The sequence below is a fragment of the Taudactylus pleione genome, unplaced genomic scaffold (genome assembly GCF_031769625.1).
Source record: "Taudactylus pleione unplaced genomic scaffold, aTauple2 ptg000006l, whole genome shotgun sequence".
In the NCBI taxonomy this organism is placed as follows: domain Eukaryota; kingdom Metazoa; phylum Chordata; class Amphibia; order Anura; family Myobatrachidae; genus Taudactylus; species Taudactylus pleione.
This window is the reverse complement of record NW_028284409.1, coordinates 2,747,501-2,759,957: the sequence shown is the minus strand read 5'-3', so window position 1 is coordinate 2,759,957 and position 12,457 is coordinate 2,747,501. Positions and strand designations below refer to the sequence as shown.

Here is a 12,457-nt window from a genome sequence, read left to right as displayed (position 1 = left end):
TATACATCTCTTTTCTAGACAAAGTATAATAAATAATATTCTACAGATGTGTCCACATACAGCTATCCTCGGTGTGCTACACATAACATGGGAGCTCTGTGTAAGGCATTCCCAAGGCTAGCTAAGCAGAAGGTATGGTGGGTGGCGCTGTCCCTAGGTCTGAACTTCATGTCTGTGACCGTGTCATAATTGCTAATGAATAATTCTAGGATCTGTCAAAAATCTTAAATTCTGTTCCCTCTGCGCAAATTGTGAATGATTTTAGTATCCCAAACTGCAATAGTTTTTTTCATTCAATTTTAATTTCACAGTAGTGTACATGGTGTCTATTGAGTTAGTAAGCTAAGTAAACAAGGTTTTCATTTTTTAGCAAGCTCAGGAACCTGCAAGATTCTCTTTCAAGCATGAAAATGAATTTCAAACAGACTGTTCAAAGACGACCTAACCCCATGGTCTGAGCCATGGCTTTTCTGTCCTTATAACAAGGCAAAGCCTTTCCTACAGCGATTGCACAGGAATGAAATGAAACGTTTGAGCCTAGTAACAGGATTGCTTAAATTCCTTGTTCGCTGATACTAACCCAATCTAAGTCACTGGCACGGCATGCTGTGAACAGTGCCCAGTAAACTGGCAAGCATTAACTGTCATCTTTATCTTGCAACTCTGTGCCACTGTCTCAGTGACCCGCAATCTAATTTTTAAGCAAAAATTCTGCAAGCACTGTCTTTGTGTTCTTTATAGTGACTTTTAGAAATATACACCGATAAATTGATTTGGATTTAGCATAAATCCACATAAGAAATAGTACTTAAAAAAATACAACAACTGATGAGCACCAGGGCAATATTTAGCCTTCATAGTTAGAAAACTAAAAACTGGCCAAAAACTAGCTGTATTGCACTTTCCCCTTTGTATGTTAAAGGATGAGCACATGCTATGATGTACATAATTGTACTTTATATTGGGATGCATGAAATAAGTAATAAACAGCCCCTTTGAGCAAATAAAAAAAAAAAACATTTTCTAACCATCATAAGAAATTAGGGAAACACATTAACTATGATAATTCATTGATTCCATTCAACAATGTCTTACATTGAGAAATTAAGACAAAAGGTCTCCATAAGGTGGGTACACTTAGCAATTTTTTAAACAATTTGCCACAATTCTGACGAATTGTAATGACAAATCGTTAAATTCTTTAAGTGTGTACCCACTACGTTGTGTGATGCGCGCTCCCATGGGTTCATCAAGCGCATCGTCAGATCGGCCCTACATGCAGGCCAACCTGACGAAGTGGCTGACGACCCAAAGCAGCAAAATGCGGCAGAGGACGAAATATAGGGCGGTCAAGGACCCGGATCGTCTAGTGTGTACCGGCCGACCGATATGTTGGCCCGTCGGCGGGGGGGGGGGTCGCCGGTCGCATCAATTGGTGCACACGTACCTTAACCTAACCCACCCCACTACACTTCCGTTCGGGATTTCGACCAGCGGCATCTTAACTGCATCCCCCCTGATCTACCTAGCTTAAGAAGTAAGAAAAACTCTTGGGGAGAGGAGACATTTTTATTTTTAATTAGTAGGAAGCTAACCCTAATTTTAAGGACTGCCATTAAGTACCGTAGCAAGAAGAAGAAAAAAATAGTAACCTGAATTTCCTAAAATGTATTTTTTTTTTCAAAACTTTTAATAAACGTACATAGCTGTAACAAAAATGTGAGAAATGTCTAAAGTAGTATTTTTACCACTGTGCCATTATCAACGCTTATACTGTTGAGCATAGAATATAATTTCACATCCTTACACAAGTACATCTAATTATGTAGCACAATAATGGTCTTTTATATTACAGGAGCCTTGACAAAGTGGGCTCTAAACATAAGAATCAATTAGCCAATCATATCACACTTAAGTTTATTCTGTATAAATGCAAATGTTGTAGAAGGTGAAGTGTATCACATCATAACCATATGCATTTTGTTTAGAGGCCCTAGAGAAAACACTAGTGATTATTTATAAATCTCAATGTCCTTATAAATTATGCATACATTTTAATCAGGCTGTAATGCAACAAGAAACTGTTTGGTAGCATTTTTAATATTCCTTAGAACACACACAAAAATGAATATCAGTCTCAACAGACCCAAGTGTCAAGAACTCCCAAAGGTCTGCTAAATGTCGACTTGGATCCAAACAGATCACAACAACATTACTAATACCAGCCAATTAACACTCTGTTGTGGAAAGTTTTAGATATATTACGCCTGGTCTTCTATCTACATTGAACTGGATATTACATCATTACACTGACGTCAAAGTGGACATGTTTACTAATTTTACAAAATCATTGTTTGTCATTGTTCTACTTTCATCCACTTGTGCTAATAAGAGGTTATACACCTCGTTGGAATAAAAAGAACCAAAAACCTTTGTAGACAAAACCTTTTAGCTGTGGCTTTTAAGAGAGCGTTTGGATAGTGTTCTCATTGCAGCTTAGTGAATATGTATTATGTACAGTATGTATTTAATGAACATTTCCTAAAACTCCACTGTATTTTACTGAACATTAGTGCCTCTATCACTGCAGGCGGTATGATATTTTACATGGAGGAAATGCTTGCCAGAAAATGTGCTAGTCCATTCTCATCATTTCTTTTGGACAATATATTTCAAAGTGTGTTTAATAGGCTATACTCAAAATGAAAGTCATTGTGTACAAGGTCCATGGACTAACTTTTTTTTGCAATGTGCAACAGCTACATTGTACTGTGTTAAAAAATAAATTGTTGCCATCTCTTTAATTATGAAATGGAGGTGGATGCAACAGCTTAGACTATCATAATTTGAGTCTTTTCTAAAACACAAGCTGAAGAGAATAAGGTCTCATGTAAAAGAGCAACAAAACTCAATTGTTTGCAAAAATTTCTAATGTTAATGTTCATAGAAACTTGCGTAATTTTATTACAAGTAGACCACAATGAGGTCAACATGGTGTTCTCTACTGGCCTGCTTGAAAGCAAGTAAAAGTCATTGATAACCACTGCATGCCTCTTATAGGGTTCAAATACCAGTGGGTTTAAGGTCTAGATGTAAGCTGTAAATTAACCTTAACATGCAGATCCCTTTATTAGACCTAGACATGGGAATGTAGCATTGCAAAAGTATTTCCCACAAAACTACTTCTGTTTCTGCTACTGGAAATACTATAAAAATTACCAAAATTTACTTTTAATCTATTGCTACAATTGGTAAATTAAATCATGTAATTCTCCAATTGGAAAATGTTGGACATCTCATATTCTTTTTATGTATTATGCAAAGATATTGATAAATATACAGTATGTGGTCAATTGTAGCGTGTGTGCGGGCGACTGAGGGTTAAATATTGCTCGGTCGGGCATGCAGGATTGTCCAGCATGCCCGTCCGATGCGATATTTACCCGGTAACTGTTGGCCGCATCGGGCAGTGTATGCCCAGCGCGGCCGACAAGACAGATATTTCCTGTGTTGGGAAATGTCTCCTCCCCCGGGGGCAGAGCGCGGATGTCGGGCTATACACTGAGATTTCTCTCACAGTGTATGCCGGCGACATCTGCGGCTGGCAGCCAGCCAGATAAAATGTCTGTCGGTCTGACAGACATTTTATCTGGCTGTGTATGCCCAGCTTTAGATAAATAATTGTTATACTTTGCATTTAGTAACATGACTAGGAGTTGCCACACTGTGTCCTTATTAAAAATTATCCATACACTCCAAGGGACTATTGTCCTTAGTGGCCAAATGGTATTGTACTTGCTTATCATCATTTTTGTTTTCCTCCAAAACTTATACATATTCCCCGACACTACACTAGAGGAATAAAGTGATAATGCTGACTACTTAGCAGAATAAAATTGTATTGCAGTCACTTTATATTGTTGGCAGAGCCTGCTTTATAGCTGGTCTCAAATTGCATGTCACCGGGTAATTAGATTCACACATGATGGATCAAATCTCTAGTTCGTGCAGGGTTCTACCAATGTATACACTGGGATGTCAAAATGATATTATATTAAACAGGTTAGTCGAACTGACTGGAACAAAATAACATTGCAGAAAATAGTTTAGTCAGCACGTGGCAAATAATGATTTATGATCTCTTTCTGAAAAATTCACAGTGGTAATTTCCCTCTGCCTACAAACTATGTTGTGTGTAGTAGGGTATAAACCACTCATTCAATTTCCTTACACAGAAAATAAAATGCTGCCTTGTGATATATTTATAATCTAATCAATAAACTAGCATCTGCAGAAATATACCCCCAGAACATGAAAAAAAAAGTGTTGCTTCCATTAAAAATAATTGAAACCTTGTATCAAGCAACAGTGTCTCAGCAAACCTCTAAAGCCGATTTTAATTCACGTTATGAGATTCGTTTTAAGGAAAGGTACAGGAAGAGCAGAGTTGGCTTTCTCGTTTGCACTTTGGCACTCCAGAGGTTAAGTAGAAAGATGTGGCTTTGAACTGCGTAAGTGGTAAACTACAAATTCACCATATTTTCATGCACATGGCTGGTGGAAGCATTTAATCTTTGTGACATGCCACTTACCGGTCGCTTGAAGTGCTGAAATTGGAATTATTTAACACTAGAAACTGCAAACTTCTGCATACTGAATCTCCTACACTATGCATCACTGTGGCACATTGCTCACCTTGATTTGAGGCAATCATTTTATTATCCCCTTCATGTAATAAGCAGGAGTGCAGAACACATGTGGTCACAGCACAAGGTGCTAACGACACTAAAGTTTGTATTATGGGCAAAACAATCACTTACACAGTACACAAACATCTTAATCTGCATTGTGTAAACTGTGATTTTGCGAGGCAAGTTTTAGATAACAGCCTCGTTTCTGTGCTTTGTCCTGTGTATTCATTTTTAATGAATAGAAAACTATGATATCAAATTTGTGATTAGAACAATATTCTTACATATGAATGCAAACTAAATTGAGCCATTGTTTTTATTTGTCATCAAACATTTTATACCAAATCTGTTATATATATATACAGATAGATATATATATATATATATATATATATATATACACACACATGCAATTTTTGGATGGGCAAACTTGTACTAAGAACCTCATTTATACTCCGTTTTAGTTGTAGAGTTTATCAGGACTACTTTGACTATCATTGTCCTTCGTACTCAGAGTGTGCACGGTGTTCTTTCTCCCCTGCATTGTACTACAAGTTTCAGGCATGGTAGCACCTCTTCTTACATTTAAAATTAGGGTGTGCGTTCCAATCCCCCTCCCCATTCAAATATATAACACATGCATTTTTTTTTTCAAATATTAGGGGACAATTCAACTTAACTGTCACCACAGCGTTTGCCTGTGCATATTACCACAGGGCCGGCAGTTCATGTCCTGACAGCAGCATCCTGGCAGCAGTGAAAATCCCGATCGTCGAAAGGTAAGTATTGACTAACCTATTCCACCCCTCTATCCCTCCTAGGGGTGCCTAACCATAACCCTCCCTTCCCCTAGCCTAAACCTAACCTCCCGGGGAAGGAGGGGGGGGGCGCTAACCCTAAGTCCACACCGGGAACCCTAAACCTAACCCTCCCCCCCCCGCGGCTGTCCGCCCCCGGCTTACCTTCGATCGGTAAGACGGGTGTCGGGCTCCCGGCATTTGGAAAATGACAGGCGTCGGAATTTCGACGCCTGTCATTTAACCCCTTGCCGGGATTAGACAGTCGGGAAGCGGACAGTCGGGATTCCATCCATCGGCTTCCTGACTGCTTCCCCATATTACGGTAAGGGAATAAACACTAATTTTCCTGCATCTCTCTATTTGGTGTAAGGAAAAAATGTCATGAAATGCCTTCACCAACAGTTTAGAGGTACACTGCAGTGCATTGCCAAAATTGAATTGGCCTTTTTGACACTTCAAGCTGCATGCCAACATCATCAGCCACTGGTCTATGTTTTTGACAGCACAGATCACAGGTCAGCACTTCTGTAAACCAAATCCCGATTATAAAAAAAAAAAAAAAAAAAAAAAACTTTGAACCATTATTGGGGACTACCTGGTTTAAAATATATGTCTTCACAAATACTTTATTGTTTTGTGTAATTAATGTAAAGTATCTGGAAGCATTTACATACATGTTTTGTTTTTCAGCATTATTTGAAACACAAAAACCTGAAAAAGGGAAAAGAAAAAAAGTGAACTAAAATCTTACAACTTTCTACAGTGGTGTTGGTCACTAAGGGGCATATTCAATTAGGTGTGAAAAATCCCAGACTTTTCGCCGTCACCGCTGGTTTTCCATGCGAGAAAGTATTGCGCGCGTCCCGGCTTATCCCCGTATTCAATTAGAAATCAGTGAAGACGGGACCCGGCGAAACTGTAACATGCGAAAAGTACTGTCAGATTTGGGGAAATCAGCCTCACACCCCCAAAAGATGCACTATAGATTCCCCCGAATAGCCCTGCTGAAGGTATTTGGGGTACTTAAATGCTCTCAATAGCTGCTATTTAGCGTCTTTGCCTAAGTGGTGAAGAATAGATTTTAGCAGTGTTTTTTATTGAAAATAACTAGTCCCAGCAAAATTGGGGTACATGAAAATGGGTGCTAGCATATTTTAAAGTTGCTAAAGTGAAGTTTTAAAAAAATTTAAAAAACCACCTGCAAACTTAAAAACACCTGGGGCATACTTGGGGGGCCCCCTGGAGTCTATTTTGCTAGTTTTTAAGTTTGTCCCCCAACTTTAGACTTTTCGCCACCCTAAACGAAAGTACTTTTTTGGGGTGATCTAAAGTAATTTTTAAACTTTTTTCGATGCAGTTTACCTTTGGGTGACTGTCCCAAGGGTGCCGGGGTTTCTTCCGAGGTTTGCACCCCAAATCCCCAATTTTGCACTTTTTTTTTGACACCTATTCATAGGCCAAACTATTTTGCAAGTTCCAAAGCATTGAGTTTCAGCAGCGGCGAAAAGTTTCCGGAATGGAATACGGAGGAAACTTTTCGCTTGGCGAAATGATGTCACTGGCGATACTTTTTCGCACCTAATTGAATACGGCCTAAGTGTTATCAAATCCATGTAACATTATGTTGTTTTGTTTCATTTTAAACCAGTATTACAGACTTTTCTTAATATAGTGACTCAGATCAGTTGCAAACTGGCAATAAAAATAAAGCTTTTACAAGCATTCTGTAACACTATGGGGGTCATTCAGACCCACTCGCGAGCGGCAGTACGCTCGCAAGTGGGTCGATGTTCCCCACTGTGAATGCGCACGACGGAGGGAGCTCCGTCGTGCGCATGCGTGAGACCCGGCGAGCGAAGGACTCTCCATCGCTCTGGGTCTCGCACCAAAGGGGGCGTGCTGTCGATGTTGATTGACAGCACGCCCCCTTTGGTGGGCGTGCCGGGAGCGTGCCTGCCAGACGGAGGCGTTCCCATGGGCGCTCGTATATGCTGAGGGTGAAGATGGAGCGGCTCCTGCAGTGGACGCAGCAGCAGTCAGTGAGAGTCTGACAGACTCTCATTGGCTGCCACTCAAAACAAACACACAGCTGCCGGAGCGGGCGGCTGTGTGTTTGTAACTGTGTAGCGCTGACCGAACTCCGTCCGGTCAGCGCTACATGCGCGGTGCAGCTGTGTCACACAGACGGCCCGCATGGCGCTGCGGTCCGGGGGGGCACATGGCACCCTGCCCTCCGGCCCAGCCCGCCACTGGATCCAATCACAGGATCGGACAATACATCACCTGGTTTATGGGGGCCTTTAGACTTGTATTAAAACATACACAAGTCAAGTATGGTGTTTAATTGTATGAAGGTTCTAAATCAGAAAATATTAAGCAAGTAACCCACAATATTGTGATTATTTATAGTGTTTTTATAAAACGCAATGAAATATCTGTATATATTTCAGCCAACATATGTATGAATATAGAAACGTTATACAATCCTACCGACTGCAGAACGGAAATTTGGTGGGTATTAACAACTTATATTACTGAATACATCGAGAATAGTTAATGGCTAACTCTCTAAGCTTCCATCTGGGCAAATGACCAACTGTCCTATACAGCTGCTAACAACACACAGCATAGTGTGAGAGGATTAATGGGAAACCCCTGCAGCACCGACTTGTGTTAAAGCCAAAATAAGAAACTGGCAAAGAAAAATGAGCTAGATTAATAACATAGTTAGCAAATACACCAGCTCACTGTTGGATTACAATACACCTACAGTTTCACTAAAAGGAAGCCACATATACTTTGTAATTATATCACACACGTGTCAGCAAATGGATGATATTATGACTTTAATTTTATATTTTTTTAAACAGTTCTCAAAAATAAAATCGCATAGGTTCCTCCCCCTATGATCTTTAGCATGTTCCTCCTGGACCTGACAATCTAACAGAAGTACATTGATTACTATAATAATTACTATACAATTCAAAACATCTGAATTCTTTATTTTATCTAAATTTACAAAACAAGCCTGTTTGTTTGCAGATGCATTTTGAGATGTTTGAGGCCATGTCTAAGCACTTCCTCCATGTGAGAAAAAAAAAAAAAGCTCAATTCAACACGAGTTGCTGTCAGACGGAAGTCTAACGATCAATGACATAATAATGCACATGGAATTTTTTGTTTTGTCTTTAATAAAAGAGAGGTCATAAACGGTGGAAAATACTGTATACTGTGATGATCTGTTTTCTAATAACCTATACACACTGCAGGTATGTGTAACATAGGGTATCAGGTCACAATGCGTAGGGCAGTTTCAACTCCCTTCACTGTACAGTGACTGACATGTTTACAGAAACTATGAAGTGTGACACTCCTTTTAGTCAAATTTAGGCTTCAAAACTTTTAAAGTAATGTACAGATAATTCAAACCGATGAAAGCTTTACAATTTAGAAACATACTCATCTTCCTCTCCAAACATACTACATCTGCCTCCCCTCTCCTGGAAGCCTTACACTGCCGCTCCTTCCCCTTCAGAACCCAACTCAAGCTTCTCACACACACTTACTTACAAAGCCCTCACTCAATCCTCTCCCATTTACATTTCTGACCTGGTCTCTCTTCAAACTAGTGTCTTCTTCACTCCACAAATGCATGCCACCTCTCTTGCCAACAGATTACATCCTCTTACACAAGTCTCCAAAATTTTGCCTGTGATGCTCCCTACCTCTGGAACTCTCACCCTCTCAGACTCTTCACCTCTCTACTAAATATCAAAAGGGCTCTCAAAACTCACTTCTTCATCAAAGCCATCCAGCTCTCATCCTAATCCACTGCTCCTTCCTCACAGTCTACCCCATCTGTGTCACCCTTGACTGTCTGCCATTCCCTTTTAGATTGTAAACTCTCACATTCAGGGCCCTCTTGGTGACATGGTGACATCTAGTAAGTATTTGGGATCTAATCACAAAATAGTCAAGTTGCAGTTTTTGAAAAGCCGCCTTTGAAAGGGCTTTTGGAGAAGTGCACAAGTTGAGCAAAATATCGGTCATGATAAATTTACAATGAAATGCATCAGAAAAGGAATCTACTGTCCAGTCTGTCAGCATTGTGAGCTAGTTTCAAAATTATCTGTGTAATGTCTCCACCAGAAACCACCAGCCTCCTTCTCAATAACCGTTATACCACAAAAAGCTTTCAGAATTGATACATATAATGCAATTATCCACATCATTTTAGTTTCACCTTCTGGGTTATATCATTTATCATGTTTCACAATGATGATCAGAAAGCACAAGTAGACGATTCCTAGAGCTAACATATTACCTAGCATATCAGCATCACTTACAAGATCCTGTCAATAAGCAATATGCATAAAAATAAGATTACATTTCCAATGTACAGAATGGTTTGACATGCTACTCGCTTTCCTTTAAGAGGTGCCAAAAATAGATTGCTGTATTCATCAGACTGGTTAGTATAAATCCAAGTATCGTAATTTAGCTCTTTATATCAAATCAAGTACTGCCGTACAAGTGGGACCACAGTAAATGTTGTGTAAAAAAAAATACCAGTAGTACGAATAGAAATGTTTTCCCAGGCTTTATTCCTGTCATAACTACACAATACATCAAATGGATCCTGACTGCTTGGAAAAGATCATGCTAGTCATTTACTTAACTGATCCTTGAACTGTGCATTCACTGTCTGCACTTCCAAGGTAGGGACCATGTTACTCCCAAGAACAGTTAAGCTGGGTACACACCTAAAATATATATCTGCAGATCAACTGATCTCCAGATATATCTGCAGATGATGGTTGTTCATACACACTGAACAACTAGTCATCTGGCCACTGGTCCCGTTGGCCAGCGGTTGTGTCGCACCCCCCTCCCGCAGCTTCTGCAGCAGTTTGACCGAACGTAAAAACAGCACGATGAGCAGATAAATCTGCCATCAGCTGTGCAATATGTCTGTGAATGGTATACACTGGCCGACGCACACACGATAAAGTCCAAAGCAGCCAATCAGCTTCTGCCATTTATGTAAAACAGTCTTTGAATTGACAGAAGCTAATTGGTTGCTTTGGGCAACTACTCCACTTTATCTCCAAGGCATGATAGATCTACCCCAAATTGTACAAAGCTAACAAAAAAAAAATGAGTGCCTTCGGAAGTGCTGAAAGCCAGATCCCCAAGACACTTGTCGATAGATTAATATATCATGAGTGCATTGGCAGATGTGTACACACGATATATGTCTGAATGTCACTGTTCACAGACATATCCGGTTGGCCCCGCAGCACAGTCAATGTCTTATATCGGGGTATCTGCATGTGTGTACGGCCGAACCTGTACACTGGCCGCAGGAGCAGTTGACTCTGACATCACATCACATGGATCGTGTTGCTGACCAATCCATTGTTTAAGTGTGTACCCAGCATAAGACGCTCCCACAACTCTTAAGTTCCTCTTTAGTAAAAAGGGTTCCTCCATTTTGTCCCATGATCCCCTTATTATCATCTGTGTATTTCTTTGCTATTGCATTGTATTTTGTATAAATAGATATGAATCTTCATAAGTCAATTTAGGTGCTCCTAAATATAACAAGCTGTATAGTAATGTATACATACATGGGTATCTGGTGCAATACCTCAATGTTAACACCCAAAAAATGTGTCCTTTTTTGGCCATATAAAATGTGGGTTATAGCGCTATTTTTCTAGCACCACAATAGCTGCAGCGTAAAGTTACTTGATTGATTATGGCTATACTGATAAATATACACTTAAACCGATGCAAGGGAAATGTTGCTACATGTCATACCAGAAAGATTCTATCATTTCTATAGTATAATTTAGAATATTCAAATAAATCACCTGATTGGTTAATATAAATTAAAGCACCTTTTTAACTGTGCACCAGGTTTTCCAAGTGCATTTTTAATTTACTGCATCTGCAAAGCATTATGTGAACAATCCACAAAACTGTAACTTCAAGTCAGTCTACTCTATGTACCAAATTGATTAGTTGTGTATTAAAAATGTCCTTACGCTGCTCAGATACACTTTGAGAAGCTTGCAGTTTATCACTAGGATAGAAATGGCAGCAGCTTTATCTGGGGCCAGACTGTTTATCTAACATAAAACATCCAAGACTAAGAGTATTAATTCAGTTTCATCGGGATGCAGTTAGAAAAAGTTTAATAAATCAAAATGATCAAAATGCCCCAGTGTCAGGCTGGGAATCCGTTTCCAATTCAAATTCCTTGTAATATATGACTATAGTGACACCATGTATTTTTTGTTGCTGTGAAGAATTGAAATGCCTTCCTTTCCATCATTATTATGCAGAATCCACGGGAGAGCATGGCATACTGATGACCACAGAAGTCAAACAATAGCCAGTCTGAGCTCCTTGCCTTGTTTTCTCGTGTATTTACCAGTATAATGCAATAGCACAGGGACCATCATTTATAAGTTATTTCATTCTGAGAATTAAGTAGCTTTTTTTTTTTTATTTACATCAGAGATTACGATTTGTTCTGTAACATTTCAAAAGACATTATATAAAGATGTATTAAGAATCAATGATTACTGTAATTATCTTATTATTTCCATAATAAAAATATGTACGTCAAAGTCTTAAAGTCTAACAGGAATTCTATTCTGCAAGCTACACTGGTCACTGTGGACCAGCTAAACTTTAGTTAGGGACCAAAATTTAAATGTACATCGGAAAAGAGTAACATTCAGTTGTTACCCATGTTTACAAATATAAAGGGAAGTAAAGCACTTTTAAATAGCGAATATCTTCAAATAACCTGTATGCTGCATGTACGTTTCTTCATTATCAAGTTCACTGCTAATGAAAATTGGAGAGATTAAAAAAAAAATACATTTTTATTTTTTTTTGCAAATACTTAATTCAATATTGGAGTCAATGTTTCAGGGGGCTGAGGCAAAGAAC

General features: G+C 39.2%; 1 protein-coding gene across 7 annotated transcripts in view; it reads right to left on the bottom strand.

The window, feature by feature from the left end:
* PTPRK (protein tyrosine phosphatase receptor type K) overlaps positions 1 to 12,457 on the bottom strand; it is a 437,401-nt gene that overhangs the window by 224,650 nt on the left and 200,294 nt on the right. The gene's annotated exons all lie outside the window — the stretch shown is intronic.